Genomic DNA, 23,383 nt, shown 5'->3' on the forward strand with positions numbered 1-23,383 from the left:
CCCTCCCTCCCTCCCTCCGCCATGCCACCTTTATAATTTATAAATGATTCATTTTTTTCCTTCATGTTTTACACTGACTACTGTCTCATTTCTCCCACTTTTCTGCTGTCTGCCCCCCTGGGATGGGGCCTTACGTTGATCATTGTGATCAGTTCCTCTTCACTCCTCCCCCGCCCCTGACCTTACCCTCCTAGTATCACTGCTCCCTTTACTGGACATGAGGGGTTTACCTGTTCTGGATTCCCTGTGTTCCGAGCTCTTATCTGTACTAGTATACATGTTCTGATCTAGTCAGATTGGTAAGATAGAATTGGGGTCATAGTAATGGGGGTGGGGTGGGGGGAAGCATTAAAGAACTAGAAGAAGGTTGTGTGTTTCATCGATGTTGTTCTGCACCCTGACTGGCTCTTCTCTTCCTTGTGACCCTTCTGATAGGGAGTGTCCAATTGACTACTGATGGGCTTTGGATCTCTATTCTGCCCTCCCCTCATTCCCATTGATATACTTTTTATTTGTTTTCTTTTTAGTCTTTGATGCCTGATACCTGATTGCATCGACACCTCTTGATCATACAGGCTGTGTGCTTCTTCCATGTGGGCTTTGTTGCTTCTCAGCTAGATGGACACTTGTTTATCTTCAAGTCTTTAAGACCCCAGGTGTTACATCTTTTGATAGCCGGGGACCATCAGCTTTCTTCACTACATTTGCTTATGTACCCATTTTGTCTTCAGTGATCGTGTCAGGGAAGGTGAGCATCACAGAGTGCCATGTTAGTAGAACAAATTATTCTTGAGGGAGTACTTGAGTGGAGACCCAATGTCCATCTGTTACTGTAATACTTTATAAATGAATATATGCACATAGCTCTATTTCCTTGTTATTGTATGTAAATGTATTTGTATATATACCTGCCTGTATTTAGACCTCTTATAACTGTCCTATGACTCCAACTTCTTTCCTCTATTTCCTTTTACTTTCCTCCTGTCGCACTGTCATTTTTGGCCTTCATTCAGGTTTTGGTAATTCCTCTCAGCTACATTGCCCTTCATCAGCCCCCCCCCCCCAACCATCCTATGACCTCCTCCTCATCAATTTAAGATTACTTATTCTTCCCTTGCCCTGGCTTTGTTGGTATCTCCCTCCTTTCCCTCCATCTCTTCCTCTCCCGTGTCCCCCGAGAACCGTAGGTCCCATTGTTCTCTCCTCCAGATTGTTCATCCGCCTATTTTGTCCAGATAGACGTGCATAGACAATAATACATGCAAAACAACGCAAAACAAAGCATAACAAAAAAGAGGACAAAAATAAATGAACAGCACCTAATACAACAAAACAAAACAATAAATAAAGAGAAAAAGAAAAACCAACAGCAAAAATGGAAAAGCCCTCAAGCAGTTCCAGGTCTGTCCGTTGACCTATATGAATATTTTCCAATTGAGTCTGCTGGGGTGCCATGCCCTGTCCCCCAAGTCTACCCTTGGCCTTCCTCGGGGACTCCATCACCTTGCTCCCCTGGCTGTTCTGCGGCACCCCCCCCCCACCGTGTTCACTGTCCGGTGTGGTGTGGTCAGATTAGGCACAGCTCCCACACCGTGTCCCCAGTTCTGTCTCTCCTATATGTCAGTGAGGGACATGTCATCCTGTCTCGTAATGGAGCCGGCCCCATGATCCCCTCCCTGCCTTGGCTGCTCTGAGCCCGAGTATCGTCCCCAGGGCTTGGTGGGCCGTGTTGTGTTCCACTCTCTCCTTCCCTCTTCGTTTGCTCCCGTTCAGACATGTCCCACTTCCTGAGCTGCAGCTTCAGTGCTGTCCTCTGAAATTCGGGGAGGAGGGATGCTCACGCAGTTGGAATTGGGGGCAGGCCCCGCTGACCTCTCTAATGGTTCCCTGGTTCTTGCCTGTATGTTGCATTGCTCCAGGTTAAAGTCTGGTCCCTGTCTCCCTCTCCTGTGGAGATATAAACAATACCCTCCCCTTGGGCGGATGTGGATAACTGGCCTGTTCCCCTACCACCTCTCTCTCTCTCTCTCTCTCTCTCTCTCTCTCTCTCTATATATATATATATATATATATATATATATATATATATATATATATATATATATATATATATATATATATTTCCCCTCCCTCCTTATTATTGGGCTGCCATATGTATCCCTGGGTTGGGGTTGGCACCTGCCGTACTACCTGGACCTCACCCCAGGATTGTATGTATTTAGTAGCTTTCCCCATATGTCCCTTTTTGCTTCTTCTTCTTCTTTTTTTTTTGCTTACCTCAGTGAACTCATGTTGTACTTGTGTTTTGTGCTTGGCTTACTTCACTTAGCATAATTTCCTCCAGTTCTTCCCATGCTATATGCCCAGTAGGGGGATTACTGTGTCATATGGTAGCTCAATTTCCATCTGTTTTAGATCTCACCAAATTGATTCTAATGGTTGTACATATCTACCGGTCCACCAGCAGTAGACGAGAGTTCCTGTCTCCCCACAGCCCCTCCAGCACTTGTTGCTTTCTGATTTTGAATTGGGCTGCCTCTGAGGGTGTCAGGTGGTATTTCATTGTTGTTTTGATTTGCATTTCTTCTATGGCTAGGAATCTGGAACATTTTCTTGTATGTTTATTGGCCATTTGGATTTCTGCCCTTGAGAAATTTCTGTACGGGTCCTTTGCCCACCTCTTCAGTGAGCAATTGTATTTTTTCTTGTTGTAAGTTAATGCAGTATTGTAGATTTTAGTAATAAGGCCTTTGTCTGATGTGTCATTGCTAAAGATGTTTTCCCAGTCTGTGGTCTCTCTTATTACTCTCTTGGTGAATTCTTTTGATGTACACAGGTGCTTTATCTTCAGTATATCCCACTTGTCAATTTGTACCTCCTCTGGGTTTATGCCCTTCCCTATTTCCAATACCATATGTATTCCTTGAGTCAAAGTTCTCAGGTTTGTCCCAATTCCCTTAGTGATGGTCCTAATAGTTTGGGATTTTACCTCTGGGTCTGTGATCCACCTTGAGTTTATTCTTGGCATTGAGTGAGGTAAGGGTCTTGCTTCATTTTTCTGCAGGTAGATATCCATTTTTCCAGCACCACTTATTGAAAGGGCATCTGCTTTTCATTTGATATTTTTGGGGCCCTTATAGAAGATCAGTATGCTGATGATTTTATTTCTGGGTTTCCAATCATTTTCCATTGGTCTGAGTATCTATCATTGTGTTAGTCTGAGTACATTAGAGAAACAAATCAGCAGAAACTCATATGTATAAGAGAGAGTTTTATATAAATGGTAAGTGTATATCAAGAAAACATTCCAACCCAGTGCTGCCCAAGCCCACAAGTCCAAAATTAACCCATATATCCAACACCAATCCAAAAAGTCCTCCTCTATCTCACGAAACAGACGCAATGATGCCAACTGCAGGAGGAAATCAATGAGTATGCAAGCACCTCAGCTCTGGCAGGGGTCTCCACATGGCTGCACCAGCACCCAGGGATGAATCAGGGTAGGTACATGTCTTGCAGGAAGTGAACCTAATCAGCTGAAGCAGGGAACTGGCTAAGGCAGGTGCACCCTGGTCCGACCATCACAAAGTAAGAGACCTGAGAACTAGAAAAGCAGGGCTCATGGAGTCATTTATCCCTCTGCCCTTCAATTAGCCCCACATGTGTTTATCGGCCAGGTTGGCATAATAAACTTTAACTAACTTAGTCATTATACCAATGCCACACTGTTTTGACCACTGTGGCTGTATAATAAGTACTGAAGTCAGGTAAAGCAAACCCTCCAACTGTGTCCTTCTTCTTGAGGAGTTATCTGCTAATTCTGGATTTCTTCCCTCTCCATATGAAGTTTGTAATTAGTTTTTCCAATTCTTTGAAGAAAGATGATGGTATTCGTATCAGGATAGCATTGAACTTATATAGTGCCTTGGGCAGAACTGACATCTTTACTATGTTGAGTCATCCAATCCATGAGCATGGGATATCTTTTTGTTGAGGTCCCTCTTGGTTTCTTTTAATAGTGTTTTGTAATTTTCCTCATACAGATCTTTTGTTTTTTAAGTAGATATTTCAGTTTATGCTTGGCTATTGTGAAGGGCATTACCTTTTTGATCCCATCTTCTATGGTCTTGTCTAATGTATAAAGCAGTCCAAAAAACTTCTGTCTGTTGATCTTGCATCCTGCCACTCTGCCATATTCCTCTATTGCTTCTAGCACTCCCCTTGTAGAGCTTTTGGGTTTTTACATATATAAAATCATATCATCTGCAAATAATGAGTTTCTCCTCTTCCTTCCCCAGACAAATACCTTTGCTGTCTATTCTTTGCCTTATACTGCTAGCTCGGATCTCCAGCATTATGTTAAATAGGAGTGGGGACAATGGTCCCCCTTTCTGGTGGGATTGTTTGCCAAGGTAGACCTTTTAATACTCAAAAAAACCCAAAATCACTGCCATGGAGTCAATTCCGACCCATAGCGAACTTATAGACAGAGTAGAACTGCCCCTGTGGATTCTGAGTCTGGACTGCTTTACTCAAGTAGAAAGCCTCTTCTTTTTCGTGTGGGATGATTGGTGGTTTCAAACTGGTCATCTTGTGGGTAGCAGCCCAATGTGTAAACTAAACTATAGGTTTAAAACTATTCCAAAGGGTAGTTTTGGTTTAAGGTTTAAAGAGTATCCCAAGACAATTGTTTCAGGGGCTCGTCCAGCTTCCATGATCCAGAAAGTCTAGAGCCCAGGAGACTTTGAAATTCTCTTTTGAATTTTCTATGCTTTCATCAGGATACTTTTATGGACTCTGGTCAAAATATTCAAAGAAGCCACTTATGGAGGTAATTGACCGCACATTCCATATCCTCTTCCTATTCCCGACTCTCCTCCCTCTTCTCTTGTTCCATATGAGTGGAGATGGATTGTTTTGCCTTGAATGGCCATTAGCAAGCTTTTAAGACTGCAGGCACTGTGCACAGAGGAGGTAGAACAGAAGCACTCAAATTGTTACTAAACCAAACTAACTGGGCCTATGAAAAAACTCAAGCTGTAACACTGAAGGAGTCTATGGGAAAAATATTGAGTGATACAGAAGGAATACAAAAATCACTGCACCCAAAAGAACTGGTCAACATTCAACCTTTTCAGAAGGTAGTCTATGGGATTAAATGAAGAAGTCCAACCTTAACTGACGGCATCATGAAAAAACAAAAGTCTTTAGGAATTAACAGAATGCCAATGGAAATGTTACAACAAGTTGACACTGCACTGGAAGCACTTGCTCTTTTATGCCCCCAAATTCATAAGACAACTAGCTACTTGACCAACTAACTGGAAGAAAGTCATATATATGCTCAGTCCACAGAAAAGTACCCATTCCAAACATTCAAGTAAAATTATACTGGGGATAATTAAAAAAACAGTTATAGTAATACATGGGGAAACTTCCAGAAATTCAAGTTGGATTCAAAGGACATAGATTGGGGTATATCATTGCTGACAGCAGATGCTTCTTGGCTGAAAGCACAGAAAACCAGAAAAAATAATATATTTGTGCTTTATTAACTATGCAAAGACATTCGACTGTGTCGAATCATAAACCATGGATCACACTTAGAAGAATGGTAATTGCAGAACACTTAATTGTACTAATATGGAAACTCTGCAGAGTCCTTTGAATAGAACAAAGGACTACTGTATGGTTTAAAATCGGAAAAAACGTGCATCAGGGTTGTATCATTTTACCATTCTTACAACACCATCCACACAATGGCTCTGTCCTCCATACGTGGGTGTTGGCCAGGCTCTTTGGATTCTGGGTAGTGAGGGGTGTTGTCCCTCAGCCCAGGGCTTCAGCTCTATCTTCCAGGTAAACTTAGATGACAACCCTGCTCCACTGTTTTTTTGTGACCCATTTTCCTATGCTATCTGAGTGGTGGACCAATCCCTTTGGCCCAGGCAGGCTCCTTGGGTGTGATAGCTCCACTCACTCAAATTTGGGGTATAGTCCTGTCTCCCTAACACACCTGAATGACATGCCTACACTTTACAACCAAATCAGAAAGGGGCTGAATGAATTCTTGGCAACCTAGAAGGCTGTGATTCATCCCACGAGCCTTAGGAGAGAGACTGTGGTCTCACTCTTGGAAGCCATGAAGATCCAGCTTCTGTGCTCCTTTCAGTGATTCTGTTGACCGTGAGACTGCTCCAGAGACGATCTTTTCCTTGACTGACAACCAATGTACCTTCTTTGACCTGTTTCCTGCCTGTAGAATTCCAAGAGGCCAGCAGTTTTCTTTTCTTTCGTTCCTTTTCCGTTTCCTTCCGTCTAAGTCAATGAGTTTTCCGCTATGGTAGTTGATTAAATCCATTAGTCGTGGGCTGAATCTCTCTAACAAAAGATTGTGTAGCCAAGTCCTTGGTGAAAATTCTATAACATTAGTTTGTACAACAGCATTTTCCAAACCTCGGAGTTCTGTTTTTCTTTTGCTCAGTGCATGTCCATCTCAGTGCAAGTCCATCTCTTTAGCATTTTACTGTAAATGGCAACGGGAAACTGCCAGCCCATTAATGATGCTACTTAGAAATCTCATTACACAGATTTCCAAGTTCCTCACTTACACAGTCTACCTTCCTCCAAACATTCGAACATAATTGAGATTAGTGCCTTGCCACGTTGTTAAAAGAAAAAAAAAAATCACCCTTCCTCCCATTGCCCCAATCGCATGTTCAGAATTTTCTTTTAGAGTTTCACTAACAAGCACATTTAACACCCACATTTCAAGATAACTTGTATTGCTGGAACTATATGTATTATCTAAAACAACAGACTTTTATATAGCGTTCCTCCCTCCTTTCTGAGCCCTCACCAAAATTTCCTTTGACATTTTAATTATCTCTATTTCTGTCAGATTAGTTATAATGTCCTCTCTTTAATATTTTATTTTGGTGAATTGCATCTTTTCTCTGCCTTTTGTTGTCAGTCTAGCTAAAATGTTGCCAATTTTATTGATCTCTTTAAAGAACCAACTCTAGTTCTATCAATTCTATTTTTCTGTTTCTTCTTCCGTTTTTTTTTTTTTTGCTCTGATCTTTGTCATTGTCTTTCTTCTGGTATGTTTAGGGTTAGTTTGTTCTATCTTTCTAGTTCCTGGATGTGTTAGTCTGGGTAGACTAGATGAACAAATCCACTGACACACCTATATGTATAAGAAAGAGATTTATATACAAGAGCAAATGAACATCCAAGCCCAGTCCAGATCAGGTCCATAAGTCCGATATTAGACCGTATGTCCAATACCAATCTATAAAGTCCTCTTCAGACTCACAAAACACATGCAGTGAAGTCAAATGCAGGACAATCACAAGCCAGTGGGTAGAACTTCTATGGGTCCAGTAGCGTTATAAGCATCTCAGTGTTGGAGGGGTCTCTCTGTGGCTTCTCCGGCTTCCGAAGTCTGGTTGTGTCCATGAGGCTTGTCTTCTGCAATGTCTCCCAGAGAGTAGCAGAGAAGTGTCTTTCACCCCCAAGGAGGGAGTACCAGATTTCCCAGAATTCTCAGGAGAAGGCCTTGCCCACACAGAAGTCTCATTGGCTATCTCCAGATTGAGTGCCTAGGCTCCACCCCTACACTCTTAATCCTTAAATTGACACCAGATTAGGTGACTAACCCTGGAGTTATTGCATTAGGCAGTGCATGTGTGCCCTCTGTTTTTATGTAGGCATTGATTACTATAAATTTCTCTCTGAGTACTGTCTTCATTACATCCCATATGTTTTGATATACTTTACTTTCATTGTCATTGAACCTTAGTAAATTTGTGAATTCTCTTTTAATTTCTTCCTTGGATCATTAATGGTTTGCTAATGTGCTGTTTAATTCTATTTTTTTAAATCTCAAGGTTCTTTCTCTTATTGATTTCTAGCTTCATAACTTCAATATTTTAAAATGTATCAAGATTTGCTTTGTGACTTAAAAATCATTCTATCTTGGAGAATAATCCACACACATTAGAGTAGAATATATCTATTGTGCTGTTCTGCATATGTCTGTTATGTCTAGTTTGCATATAATGTCACTCAGGCCTTTTGTTTGCTTGTTGATTTTCCTTCTAGATGCTTTGTGCAATATTGAAAAAAGCATATTGAAGTCTCCAATTATTACTGTTGTACTATTTCTATTAATGTTTGCTTTATATATTTAGGAATCCCAATGTGGGGCGCATACATTTATGATTGCTAAATTTTCTTGATTAATTGACAATTTTGATGCCCGTATTTACTTTTTGGAAAGATTTTGTCAGAAAGTCTGTTGTGGCTAATATTAATATTGCTACCTCAGCTGTACTTTCAATCTCATTGTTTACTATGGCTTACGGTGTGTCTCTTATAAATCACTGTATGCTCTTATAGCACATAGTTAGATCATGTTTTCTCTTTTACTCCATTCTGCCACCCTGTCTTTTGATTGAGGAACTTAGTCTACTTACAGTCACTGTAATTGCTGATAAGGAGTGACTTTTTTCTGTAATTTAAAAATTTGTTTTTGTATGTGCAAGTGTCTTACATTTCTTTATCTTTGTCCTTTAGTACCACTCGCTCTTACATTTTGCATTTTATTGCAGTGAACTTTTTCATCCCCCTCATCTTTCCTTTAGTATAGGCTTTAAATATACATATTTTTAGTGGTTGACATAAGTATTACATTTAGTAGCTTGTATTTATAACATTCTAGGCTAAATTTTTAGCAATTTAATTTCAGTAACATATAAGAAATTAGATATCATACCATTTCTAACCTCCTTTTGTTGTTTTTATTCCTAATGACACCTTTATATATCATATGCCCTGTAACATGGTTTTATTTTTGTCTTTTATAGATGTATTTTTTTAACAGTTTTATTGGTATATAGTTCAGGTATCATAAAAGTCAATGTTCAATCATATTAAAAAGAGTTCTACAATCTCACCACAATCAATTTTAGAACATTTTCTTCTTTTTTGAACTCATTGTCTTTAGCTCCCCATTTTCCCAAAACCTCCCTGCGTACCTCCAAGAAATTATTAATCCAGTTACTGTTGCTTTAGAAATTACCTATCCCGGGTTTCATATACAGAAAAACATCTGAAAAATAAAACTACACATAAACTAGCAAAAACAAAAAAGTAAATCCTTGATTGAAAAGAAAGCAGAAAATATTAAAAACAAACAAAAATATTAGAACAAACTTTAATGGGTCAGAGGGAGATCAAATGATGAGGTGTTAAATTTTAACCTCATTGCATCTGCAATAATCCACTTTCCAATGCACTCTGCATGACAGCAAGCCTCTTGTATGATCAAAGTCCTAGTCTATGATCAAAGGAGCTTCACCAGAGGCTGAATTTATGTTTATTTCTTTTACATTTATTTGTGTTAACTGAAACAACCTTAAAGTGGCTCAATCAAAAGGTAAGATATTACGTTTTAACCTAACTACATCTGCCACCGTCAACTTTTCAATATTCTCTGTTTGCTAACAAGGCCATTCATATCGCTGGACTATGGTCAGAGGGCTATTTCCCGGAGACGTCACCCATGCAGGGATCTGGCAACCGGATTTGGGGCTTCCACTGTCATCCATGGCCATCTGCAAATGAAATATTCACAATTTAATCTCTGATACCATTCCCTCCTTCTGATTTGGATTTTATGATTTATAATTCTTGGATCACACCTGCTGATGTGCTTCTTGCACGTGGACTTAGTTCACCTTTCACTTAGATGATTGCTTGCTTGAAGGCAAGCCCGTAAGACCCCAGACACTATTCCTTCTGATAGCTGGGCACCATCTAGTTTATTCACCACACTTTGCTACAGCACCCATATCTTCAGTGATCTCTTCATGAGGGCAAGTGTCAAGCAGGACCAGGTCATAAGAACTACTTGTTCTTAGATTGGGGCTAGAATTAAGTGCAGGCCCCAATCCATTCGTATATGTATTATTTATATATGTCTCTGGTTCATTTTGGAGTTGTCATTTTCATTTTATGATAGAGAACATTATCGATTGCTTCCTTAAGGCATGAGGTAATTCTATCAATAGTAACAATAATTTAGCTAATGGCATAGAATTTAAAACACTACTGAGAAAAGGAAAGCATGCAAGCAATGCCTGGCTATGAACCACAGCACATGAATTGCTGATTTATACAGATTTAAACTCTTGAGTGATTAGACACTACTTAGTTAAACAAAGAGGGTTGGTAATAGGACAAGACTTTCAAAAGCACTCATTCTCAAAGTCAGAGCCATGCCTACCAGATTAATGCACGTCACAATAGAGCAAGAAGTGCTGTAAAATATTAAACAGATGGTAGTCCCGGACTGCCATTCATTGGGAACCCTCAAGGCAAGAGATCCAAACCAAAGTCTCAGGACCAGCAGTTTTTTAACCTTGAGATAGCTGTCATCTGCTTCTTCTCACACTATAGAATCTCAGCCTTAAGTCCAAGGGCTACAGGTAAATTTGATGTAAAGCCCAGTTCACTTAGTGGGGCTTCCACTCAGTGGCCTTCTAGTGCAGTCTGTAAGGATAGCGCATACCTTGAAAGAACAGAGTCTAAAGTCCCCATAGTCTATAGCACCTGGCCTGGATCACCAAGGGCTGGATAGAAACCAGGTCAAAATTTTCTAGTTAGGGCCATTGTATGGGGCATAGGCTGTAGTCTCCCCTTGTGTTCTATATAAGTATTGTTAAAAGACCCCACCCCCCACCATGGGAGGTTGCTCCTCCCCTTTTATCTACCCACAGAAATGTCATTACCTTCTCTGAGACATATATGTCTTTCTCTCCCCACGTCTTTTATATATTTGTTATTATAAAATGTGAAGGGCAAAACATTAAACATTTAGAATCATGAAGTATGTATACCTCATCACTATCCCTTACACTTGTCCATGACTTATCTTTCATTCGAAATCTCCTTATTTATAGCTTTGAGGGATTTTCTAATGTATTTTCTTTTCCATCTACAAAAACTTCTCAGTCGTATATTTTTTGGTAGGACCAATCTAGTGGCATGAATTCTCTAAGTTTCTGGTTCTCTGGAAATACTTTAATCTAACCTTCATTCTTGCAGGATAGCTTCACTGTGTATAATATTCTTGGCTGACAGGCTTTTGTTGTTATTGTTTTCTCTTCTTCCAGCACTTTGTGTTTATATCATCCCTTGCTTTTTGGCCTTCAGTATTTCTGAGGTAAACTTAGCACATAACCTTTTTAGGGATCCTTCGTCAGTGTATCTGATTCTTTCTCACTGCCTCCAGGAGTCTCTAGGTATCTTTGCTATTTGGGAGCCTAAATATGATGTGGTTCAGTGTAGAAGTTATTGAGTTCATTCTGTTTGTCTCTGAAATTCTTGGGTTTGTATATTCATTTCCTTCGTCTTAGGGTAAAATCATCACAAGATTATAACAGTGAGGAGAAAACAAAATTTTATTTGGTATATGCTTCAGATGGGGAGAAAATGAAGAGGAGCCATACTGACACCATCAAGGCTATGTCTGCCCGAGTGGGAAAAGCTATACGCAATTTGTCGTTTTGGTACAGAGTTGGTAGTGGTTTGTTCTTAAAACAGATGAGATAAACATGAACAGGGACTTCTGCAAAACCTCCAAAGGCTTTCTGATCAAGGCCATCAGGTGGGGTCTTGTGATGATCCATCAGGACAGAATTGGGGAAGACAATGGAGATGGCTCTATCCTGTTTGCATATCTTGGTCTTCAGGGGATCTTCCTTACGTCTACCCTTATCCTTTATGAATGTTTTCCCTTCATCTATCTTTTCCTAATGTGCTTCTCTCTGTCTTTCTGGAATACCAAAAATATTGCTCAGGGCTGCTGTCTTTTCTCATCTCCTTGGACTTCACGTTGGCGGCTTAGTGGTCAGACAGTGAATGTGGAGCACTCAGGATGACATTTGGACTAATTTTAAGGCTTAGGATGAAACCAGGGTTCTGTCAAGTTCTCTTGTGCTTTTAGGCATTAACTTACCTTTGAAAGATTGGTGAAAGTTTCTGTTCTTATTTCTTCAAATATTTACCTGTTGCTTTCCTTTATTTCAATCGGGAATACCCATTATGCGTATATTAGGTCAATTTTTTCATCTTTTTTTCTTCATCTTGTTCTCCTATTGTTCCATTAAACTGTGTTCAACCTTCTTGAATGTCCATGCTTGTTACTCTTCAGTCTTTGTGATTTTACCTATCTTATCCTCTAATTCTATGACTGTTTCTTTTGTTCCATTAAATTTGCTGTTTAGTCCTTCCTTTATCTCATTTCAATGATTGGCCCTTTCTTTCACAATTTTAATTTTTTTTTATATCCTCCTTTAGTTCTTGCATTGCACCCATGGTTTCTTTTATCTCTTTCTGGTTTCCTGAAGTTTTTAAATTATGTTTTATGTTATTATATTCCTTTTTAAAATTTGGTCACCCCTAGATGTGCTTTCACTCCCTTTGGCTTGTTCATTTGGATGGACAATTATTTCTCTGTTCTTTATGTGTCTTGTGTGTGTGTTGTTGGGGCACTGGAATTTCTGAGGGTGTGAACTTTCTCAGCTGTACTCAGAATTTGGCATTTGCTTACACTATTTCCTGCAAAAACTCTGATGTGCAGAACTTCTCGTGTTTGCGTAACATTTCTTCCCTATGTGATAGCGTCTTTCTTCTTTAAGCTTCCATTTAATTGGGATTTAAAAGTTACAGATCTAGTCTTTTGACTCTCAATTTCTCCAAAACTTACCATAAAAAATGCTTTAGTATATTGAAATGCCAGTGGGTGTCACCACTCAGAGGAGATTTGTGTCATCACCAATTGGTCCACCAGTGGGCACAACCACCTTTCTCTGGTTATTACCTGCTTCTCTCATCTGTTTCTGCAATCATGTTTTCAGTTAGAAAATGTACACCCAGTGAGCCTCCTCAGGATTGAGTGTTTGTTGCACTCCAATTTTGCCAAGATTTTCTTCCCTGATCTTTGGAGGCTGCTTTTTTGGGGGGTGGAGGAGGATGGCATTCAGGAGAAGCACAGGAAGATTATCTCCATTTCAGAAAGAGTAGGGCCTAGAACTCCACAGCAGGACTGCTGAGAGGTCTGTCATTGGTTTCAGAGCCCCAGTGACCCTGTGGTGGTTGAGGGAACAATCTCTGTTTAGGTGACCCACCTCCTGACTCTACTGTGAGAAGGTTCTGTAGGAGTCTATATCATTCCAGCAACCAACAGTTACTGATTGGAGGAGGGACAAAGCCACTTCAAACAGACCTCTAGAAAGGTTGGCCTGGTTGCTATCCGAGTCTGCCTTACAGTGTGTTGGCTGTGGGTGTCACTTCCAGTCAAGTTGATTGCTTCCTGGAACAAGAAGCTTCAGACAGTAGCCCTCAGCACCAACTGTAAGAGGGAGCACACAGACCAGACCTGACTCCCTAGGTTATCTGTCCTCTTGGTTTCAGATGCCTGACATGGGGTACATAGGGAGGCAGGAAGAGTGCCTTCTGTTGCAGTTTGCAACCAACAGTTAACAGGTTGGGAAAAGACTGCCTTGATGCCATCAGAGTTCTCCCAGTAGATTATTGGATATGTGGAGCATTTTGCAGTAGGCTTCCAATAAACAGTGACTGGGTTGGAGAGGCACACTCCAAATGGGCTCCATGGGAGAGCTGCCTTAGAACTATTTGAGCCTCTACTCACTGCCAGGGTAGGTTGGCTGATGATATAGCCTTCTCGATGTCTGATTCTTAGAAGTTCTAAGCATTGACTGAAAAGGGGAGCAGACAGACCAGAACAGAATCCTCAGGAGCTTTGTTTGTTGGCTGTAGGAGTCTGAGCTATGGTACACACAGAGGCTACTGCCCCAGCATCTGAAGCAATTCATAGTACTACAGTACGCTTGCAATCAACAGTCTTTGGGTGGGGGGGAAGCTAGCACACTTCAAATGCAACCCTGGAAACATCTGCCTTGATGAGTTTTAGGGCTGAAGCTCGAGTGCTTTTTGGACAGGCAGGGACTGTGGTGATCACTGAAGAAAGCCAATGTTTGGGGCCAATGCTCTAATTCTGAGCAGCGGGTGGACTATTTACCTGGGGAGGTACAGGAGCATAGAAGTGAGTTTCCTATCAAATGTGACTTGTTGATTTAAACCTGACCTGTCTGTTGTTCTCCACAGCTTTTCTCTGCTTCCTGATTTGGAGTCTCTCAAAGCCAAGCACTGTTACTGTGGGTTTTTTATTGTCCAGGGGGACTTTAAAAAGTTTGTGGAACTATCCCATTATCTTTCAATTCCATTTTCTACAAACTTTTTGAAGCTCTCTCCTATTTGTAGGGAAGGCTCAGAACCATTTGTTCCTAGCGCCCTCTTCCCATAATCCATTCATTTAGTTTTTCCATAGAGCATTAAAACTAGGTTTGCATGTCAGAATGTATTTCCAGCCCCCTTTACTAGCTGTGCCTGAGAGCAGAGTCTCTCAGTCTCCTTTTCCTCTCTGTCTTTATGACACCTGCCACTGGGTCTCCTGGGTTTCCTTGAAGCTCTCTGAATGCTCTCTCTTTTTCCCAGAGCTTTGGTGAGGTCAAGTGAGAATTCAAAAGGATACATTTTCATTCTCCCAGTTGAAAATGAGGAGTCTTCTCTTTGCACTTTAGATAACTTATAACTGTGAATTCCTTGTCTGTTTTCTGGAAAGCGTGGACATCAAAGCTATTTTGAGTCAGAATTACTCAACAACAGTGTGTTTGGTTTGGGGGGAACTATCAAGGAAGATCACCCTGAACTTGAAGTTTCTTGGGTGGAGAGTAACAGAGCTTCAGGCATCCTGCCATAAAGATCATTTTAAAATTGGCAATTTTGCCATGAGAAGAGGGATACAAAGATAAATTCCAATACTCCCGACTTCTAGATCTTGCATTAACTCAGTTATATAAAGGGTGGGAATGCCTGGGGGTTCAAGTGACCAAGTGCCCTATTACTAACTGAAATGTTGGTTTAAATGCAGATGCTTCTAAAGACAATGTTGGGAACCACTTTCTGAAAATTCATAGCTTTATAAATTCTATGAAGCAGCCTACACTGCACACCTGGGAGATCATTAGTTACAATTGACTTGATGGCAACTGACACCAACTATACATGTAAAGGCTAATCTTTCTTCTTGTTGCTGCAGTCTCTTGAGCAGATCACCTGGTTTAATGATTAATGGAGACTAGACCTTTTCTTTGTCTTCTACTTTAGTGGAGATGTGCTGGGTTGAGTGGATTTGATCTGAAGCAACTGTCCGTTTTCATGGCACTTATTACAGGTCACATTCACATAGGCATCTTTTTCTGAGCCGTGTTTCATCTTCTGGGTACTAGATCATCTTAACACCACAGGGAGAAGGAAAAGAGATTTTCAGAGAGGCCACCTGGGAGTTCTGACAAGTCCAGGCTTCAGAAGCTTAGACCTCTTTTGCTGGGTGTTCTGTTAATTGCAGCCAAAAGTGTTCTAATGGGCACACTGTTTTATAGAAAAGGAAACTAAGTCACAGGGCACTGCATCCACTGGAAGGGCGTTTTGTCCCCTCTCTTGCTGTTTTCTCAACCCTATGCCTTCCTTTCCCTACATCTTTCCAGAAAAGAGACTTTCTTCTTTGTAAGTCTAACATCCAAGGCCCTCTCTCCTAGTAAAACTGATTCCATCTGCCATTGGGCTTTCTCCTCTCCCATGGGGTTGCTTGTGAAGCTGCACCACTTTCAGTGCAGAGAACTGGTGGGGTGTGGAGTTGGAAGGAGACAAGCACCCCTGGGAGCAAAGAGTTGTTTCTGACTTCTTCTAGAGAGAGAAGACTTAAATATTTGTATTTTTAAAAGCTATAATTATTTTTCATGTTGCAATTAGTCCAAGTTTCAAAAGAGAAGTGTTAATTATTCTATTTCCTGCTGAGTGTGTGCCAACGAGGCAGCTTCTTCTCTAGAGTCTTCAGAGGTAGCCATGAACCCTGGGACTCTCTGGGGCTGCAGGGGAGGCTGGGATGATGATTTCACTAGCTGTTCCTAAGCACAGGGTCACTATGGGATGGCTATGAGTAGGAATGGATTTGATTGCAATGAATTTTGTTTTGTCTTGTTTGTTGTTCATTTCTTTAGTGGTGCTTAAAGACCAAAGTCTGAGGGGCATAAAGTAGCTCTGGGCCAGCTCCCACAAACTGGCTGGATGATTTTGACCAAGCCACCTCTCTCTGAGCCTCCTACCCTTCCTCAGCATATTGGCGCCATTGAGCTCAGTTGATCAGTCTCTGGGGACATCATTCAGTGGGCTGAGGGTATTAAGAAATGTTTTGCTTTGACCTTGCAAGGAGCCTTGGTGAAATAGTCGTTGTGTGTTGGGCTGCTAACCACAAGCTCAGCAGTTTGAAACCACCAGCTGCTCCATGGGAGAAAGACTGGCTTTTCTACTCCCATAAAGAGTTACAGTCTTCAATTTCTTCATCACTGGATTTCATGATTGGTGCATACATGTGATGAATACTTCTATTGACTGAATGTCCTTGAAGGCGGATTGATACCATTCTACAACAGATAGCAGTTGCCAACTGAAGGCCTTGGTATAATTCTTCAACTTCTCAAAATAATTCCCCTGCTTTTCAACACTTGAAAGAGGTCTTTCACAGCAGATTTACTCAATGCAATGCATCCTTTGATCTTGACACCACTGCTTCCAGCAGCATTGACTGTGGATCCAAGCAGGATGGAATTTTTGACAAGTTTACTCTTTTCTCTGTTTATCATGATGACGTTATATTGGTCCACTTGGAGGATTTGGGTCTTGTTGACATTAAGTTGTAACCCATAATGAAGACTACAATCCTTGAGCTTCATCAGCAAGTGCTTCGGGTCCTTCTCACGTCCAGCCAACAAGATTGCTGCATATCCTAATGGCCTTCTTCCAATCTTGATGCCACATTCTTTTTCATATAATCCAGTTTCTCTGATGATTTCTTCAGCATGTGGATTGAATAAATATGATGAGAAGATACACCCTGATGCACACCTTTCCTGATTTTAAAACACCCGATATTCCCTTGTTCTGTTTGCACACCTGTCTCTTGGTCCATGCACAAGTTCCATAGAAATACAGTGAGCTACCATTCTTCTCTTGGCTAGTCATAGTTTGGTGCACACAGTCAAATGTCTTTTCACAGTCCATAAAGCACAAGTAAACATCTTTCTGGTATTCTCTCTGTGTTCAGCTTAGTTGTCTAGATAAACTAGTGACACTCATCTATGTACAAGAAAGACCTTTATACAAAAAAAACATATCGTTGTGAATGAAGGGGAGTGCAGAGTGGAGACCCAAAGCCTATCTGTAGGCAACTGGACATCCCCTTACAGAAATGTCTCAGAGAGGATACGAGCCAGTCAGGGTGCAGTATAGCACCAATGAAACACACAACTTTCCTCTAGTCCTTTAATGCTTCCTCCCACCACTATCATAATCCCAATTCTACCTTACAAGTCTGGCTAGACCAGAGGATGTACACTGGTACAGGTAGGAACTGGGAACACAGGGAATCCAGGACTAATAAACCCCTCAGGACCAATAATGAAAGTAGAGATACCAGGAGATTAAGGGGAAGGGGGGGAAGAAAGAGGAACCGATTATGATCTTCATATAACCACCTCCCTGGGGGATGGACAACAGAAAAGTGGGTGAAGGGAGACATCGGACAGTGTAAAACATGATAAAATAATAATAATATATAAATTATCAAGGGTTCATGAGCAAGGGAGGGTGGGGGAGGAAGGGGAAAAATGAGGAGCTGATACCAAGGACTCAAGTAGAAAGAAAATGTTTAGAGAACGATGATGGCAACAAATGTACAAATGTGCTTGACACAATGGATGGATGGATGGATTTTGATAAGAGTTGTATGAGCTCCAAATAAAATAATTTTTTTAAATAAAGACCTTTATATCAAGAAGTAGCTACATCAAGAGGGTGCTACAGCTTAGTCCAAATGGAGTCCATAAATCTGATGTTAGAATCAGCCTTCTTCAGACTCACAAAGTGCAGGCTGATGATGTCAAAGGTGAAGCAGGAAGCACAGAGATCACAGGCCAGTGAGTGCTGAGTCTTGTGGATCCAAGGTCAATGGAAACATGACATAGAATCAACAGGTCTTAGAGTTGGGTGCACTTGTCCTTGGAGGCAGACACAGAATACCAGTAAAGTCCCAGTGTGGAGGAAGGTGAAGCAGCAGAGAGAGAAAGAGAGAGTCTCTGTTTGATCTTGCTCTTATGTAAAAGACTTACTACATCCAGGAGATGTCATCAGCCTGCAACTTGATTGGCAGATTTTCTCCACTCCTTAGGTAGGAGTGTCTAGTTGACATATTCCTTAACCACCACACTCTGCTTTCAGCCAAGATCCATCTGACATCAGCAATGATATCTCTTGTTCCACATCCTCTTCTGAATCAAGTCTTAACTTCCAGTTTTGTTGAATTATGTTCAGCAAAATTTTGCTTGCCTGTGGTATTAATGAGATTGTTCTATACTTTGAGCAATCTGCCGAGTCTCCTTTCTTTGGAATAGGTGTAAATATGGATTTCTTCCAGTTAGTTGGCCAAGGAGCTGTTGTCCAAATTTCTTGACATAGGTGAGTGAGTGCTTATAAGTGAATCATCAAGTTGTTGAAACATTTCTGTTGGTATTCCATACATTCCTCAAGCCTTCTACTCTTGTAAACAGTTAGTCTTGGAAACTTACAGGGGCAGTTCTAGGTTGCTGTAAGTCAGTATTGACTTGATCACAGTGAGAGAGAGAGAGCGCTGATTTTGCCTCATGCTGTCAGGCAGGTTGAACTTCTTCCTTCTGTAACGTTGGTTCTTGCTTATATGCTACTTCCAGAAATGGTGGCATGTCAACTAGTTCTTTTTGAAACAGCGACTTTGTGTGTTCTTCCCTTCTTCTTTTGATGCTTCCAGTATTACCCAATATTTTACTCATGGAATCTTTTAATATTGCAACTCAAGAATTATTTACCAGAGAACCTCTTAAGAAACCTGGAAGATGGGAAAAGAGCCATCTGTTCTACAATAGTCCTGAGACAGCTACAATCTCCACCCACAAAAGAATGAAATTGAAGCCCTTCCTCATATCACATTGAAAATGAACTCAAAATGGGTTAAAGACATAAACATACATATGAACATCAAAATGATAAAACTTTTAGAAGAAAACACAGGTACACAACTTGGTTCCATCAAGTCAGTTCATACCCATACTGACCTGTGCACAGCAGAACAAAACACTGCCAAGTCTTGTGCCAGCTTCACAATTGCTCTTATGCTTGAGCCCATTGTAGCAGCCACTGTGTCAATCCATCACCTCGAGCATCTTCCTCTTTGTCACTGTCCCTGCACTGTGCCAAATAGGATGTCTTATTCAAGGGACTTGTCTCACCTGATGATATGTCCCAAGTATGTGAGACAAAGTCTTGCCATCCTTGCTTCGAAGGAGTATGCTGGCCATACTTCTTCCAAGACAGATTTGTCTGTCTTTCTAGCAATACACGGTTCTTTCAATATTATTCACCAGCACCAAAATGCAAATGCATCAATTCTTTTTCTTTGGTCCTACTTATTCAAAATCCAGCTTTCACTTGCATATGAGGCAATGGAAAATACCATGCCTTGGATCAGGTACACCTTAGTCCTCCAAGTAACATCTTGCTTTTCTACTTGCTAAAGAGGTCTTAAGCAGCAGAATCGCTTGATGCAACTTATTTTTTGATCTCTTGACTGCCGATTTCATGAGCAATGATTATGGATTCAAGCAAGACAAAATCCGTGACAATGTTAACCTCGTCTGCGTTATCTTTACATTGCCTGTTGATCCAGTTGTGAAGATTTTGGTCTTCTTTACATCAATACTAAGGACTAAAATCCTTGACCTTCATCAGCAAATACTTCAAGTCCTCCTCACTTCAGTAAGCAAGATTGTGTCATCTGCATATCCCAGGCTGTTAATGAGCCTTCTTCCAATCCTGATGCTACATTCTTCTTCATATAATCCACCTTCTCTGATTATTTACTCCCATGCAGCTTGAATAAGAATAGTGAGAGGCTACTCTGATACACAGCTTTCCTGATTCTAAGCCATGCATTATTCCCTTGTTCTGTTTGCACAACTGTCTCTTGAATAATGTTTCTTTTTTATTGTTTGTTTTGTTTTGTTTTTTTAATTTTATTAGGGGCTCATACAACTCTAATCACAATCCATACATATACATACATCAATTGTATAAAGCACATCCATACATTCTTTTCCCTAATCATTTTCAAAGCATTTGCTCTCCACTTAAGCCCTTTGCATCAGGTCCTCTTTTTTTTCTCCTCCCTCCCCGTTCCCTCCTCCCTTATGAGTCCTTGATAATTTATAGATTGTTATTTTGTCGTATCTTTCCCTATCCGGAATCTCCCTTCCCCCCCTTCTCTGCTGTCTGTCTCCCAGGGAGGAGGTCACATGTAGATCCTTGTAATCGGTTCCCCCTTTCCAACCCACTCACCCTCCACTCTCCCAGTATCGCCCCTCACACCCCTGGTCCTGAAGGTATCATCCACCCTGGATTCCCTGTACCTCCAGCTCCCATATGCACCAGTGTACAACCTCTGCCCTATCCAGTCCTGCAAGGTAGAATTGGGATCATGGTAGTTGGGGGGGAGGAAGCACCCAGGATCTGCGGGGAAAGTGTGTTCTTCATTGGTACTACATCGCACCCTGACTGACTCATCTCCTTTTCTAAACCCCTCTGTGAGGGGATCTCCAGTGGCCGACAAATGGGCCTTGGGTCTCCACTCTGCACTTCCCCCTTCATTCAATATGATATATATATATATATATATGAATAATGTTTCTTTATAAGCAAAATGATGTGATCTTGAGTTAGGTAATGGCTTATTAGATATGTCGCCAAATGCACAAGCAATAAAACAGAAGAAAATACCATATATTGGACTTCATCAACATGTAAAACTTTAGTGATCAAAGAACTCAAGAAAGCAAAAAAAAAAAAGTACCTTCAAATTATACATTGGAAGGAGTCATATGTAGACTGTATAAAGAAGTCCTAACAAATCAACAACAAAAAGATGAGCAACCAAAGTTTAAAAATGGATAAAGATAATGCACAGACATTTCTCCAAAAGAGATAACCAAATGCCCAAGAAGCACATGAACTATGCTCAGCATCATCAGTTATCAGGGAATTAAAATCAAGTCATATGAGATGCTACTGTGTACCCACTACGATGTCTATGATTAAAAAACAAACAAACATGCTAGTGACTGTGTTAGTCTGGGTAATTTAGAAAAACAAATTTAGAGAAACAAATCCACAGAAAGTCATGTATAAGGGAGGGTTTTATATAAAGGTTAAGTGCACATCAAGAAAACATCCCAACCCAGTGTTGTCCAAGCCCACAAGTCCAACAATAACCCATATGTCTGACACCAATCTACAAAGTCCTCTTCCATCTCACAAAACGCACACTATGAAGCCATTGCAGGAGGAAAGCTGAGTCAGTGAATGTGTAAGCATCCCATAGCTTGCAGGGGTCTCCACATAGGTGCTCCAGCACCCAGGGCTGCATCGGGGTAGGTCCATGAGGCTTCTCCTTGGGGATGTCCCGCAGGAAGTGAGCCTTGCCAGCTGAAGCAGGGAACTGACTCAGTGAGCTGCACCTTGGTCCGACCATCAGAAAGCAAAAGACTCGAGAACTAGAAAGGCAAGGCTCAGTGAACCATTGATTGCTCACCCTTCAATTAACCCCACATGCGTTTATCAGCCAGGTTGGCATAATAAACTAACTACTTCAGTGACAATGCAGAGATCTTGGGCCCTTAAAATACTTCTGATGGGAGAATAATATGGCACAACTGTCTTTTGAAAAACAGCCTTTTTCACCCCACCCCACCCCCTAAACCCCAATACTACCATTGAATTGATCTGATTCATAGGATAGCAACTCTATAGGGCCGATTAGAACAGTGGTTCTCAACCTTCCTAATGAGCGACTCTTTAATACAGTTCCTTATGTTATGGTGACCCCCAATCATAAAATTATTTTCATTGTTGCTTCATAACTGCAATATTGCTACTGTTATGAATCAGGCAACCCTTGTGAAAAGGTCATTTGACCCGCAAAGGGGTCGCGACCCACAGGTTGAGAACCACTGGATTAGAACTACAGCTTTAGGATTTTGGAGACTAAATCTTTACAAGAGCAGACAGCCTCTCTTTCTCCACAGAGTGACGGGTAACTCTGTAACAGGTGCCATTGTGCCACCAGGTGGGAGCAGTTGTTTTTGTAAACATTCTGGAAAGTTAAGAATAAAGTCACGATATTACTTATCAATTTTATAGAGTATGTGACCGATGGTCCACTTTTGAACAAGATGATTTGTTCCAGATGGAAAAATTCTGGATCATAGGAAACTATGAGTTAGGTTGAGGACCTCAGTTAATAGAAATCCTTGATATATGAATCTTACAACAGTGTGTTGAATGTCAACCCATAAAATGTACCTTTAAATCTTCCCAATTTTGTCCAAACTTCTGAAGGACTGAGCATAATAGAGTATGCTTATGTACCCTCTCTATAATGTTGTTTTGAACTTTCATTTTCATGCTTCCTGGTTTGAAAAGCTTTGACTGAATACAATTACTATTTTATAGAAATTATTCCATATTTGACAACCACCCTAGGAAATTTTGAATCTAGATCACTGTAATCAATGGAAATATCAGGAGAACGTTTGACCTCTTTCAAAGTTGGTGTTGCATTTCAAATCATGACCCAAAGAAAGAGTTGTCTAGTAGCAGCACATAAACCTGATTCACCTCTGTCTCAGTGAATCTACTGAAGGCTAGGCTCAGAGTCCATACCCCTCCAGGGCCATATCCCTGTGTCTACACAAAAGTGGAGCCTCCCAGAAAGGTTATGAAGGCTAAGGAAGTCTTTATTGAAGTATGTCAGAGGTCTTGCTTTTGTGGCAGGAACCAACCGTCTAGGAACTAGGTCTTGTACTTTCTGGAAGGAGTCCCCCTTTGCTGCTCTGCCCTGAGAAAATAACCTTTCACCATTGCCAACAAGCCTGTGGCTCTGGTGCTAAGTTATCTTCCTTACCTTTATTAACCTTGTACTTTAGCAAACTTCTTCCTTCGGTAAATGATCTCTTCCGATGAGGTATTCAAAGCAAGTGAGACAGTGTTCTATTGTGATTAATAAGATTTTCACAAGTTTTTTTCCCCCAGAAGAATATTGACAGACCTTTATTCTTAGTCTGTGTTAGTCTGAAAGTTCCACTGAAACTTG

Source organism: Tenrec ecaudatus, chromosome 2, assembly GCF_050624435.1.
Source record: "Tenrec ecaudatus isolate mTenEca1 chromosome 2, mTenEca1.hap1, whole genome shotgun sequence".
Lineage (NCBI taxonomy): Eukaryota > Metazoa > Chordata > Mammalia > Afrosoricida > Tenrecidae > Tenrec > Tenrec ecaudatus.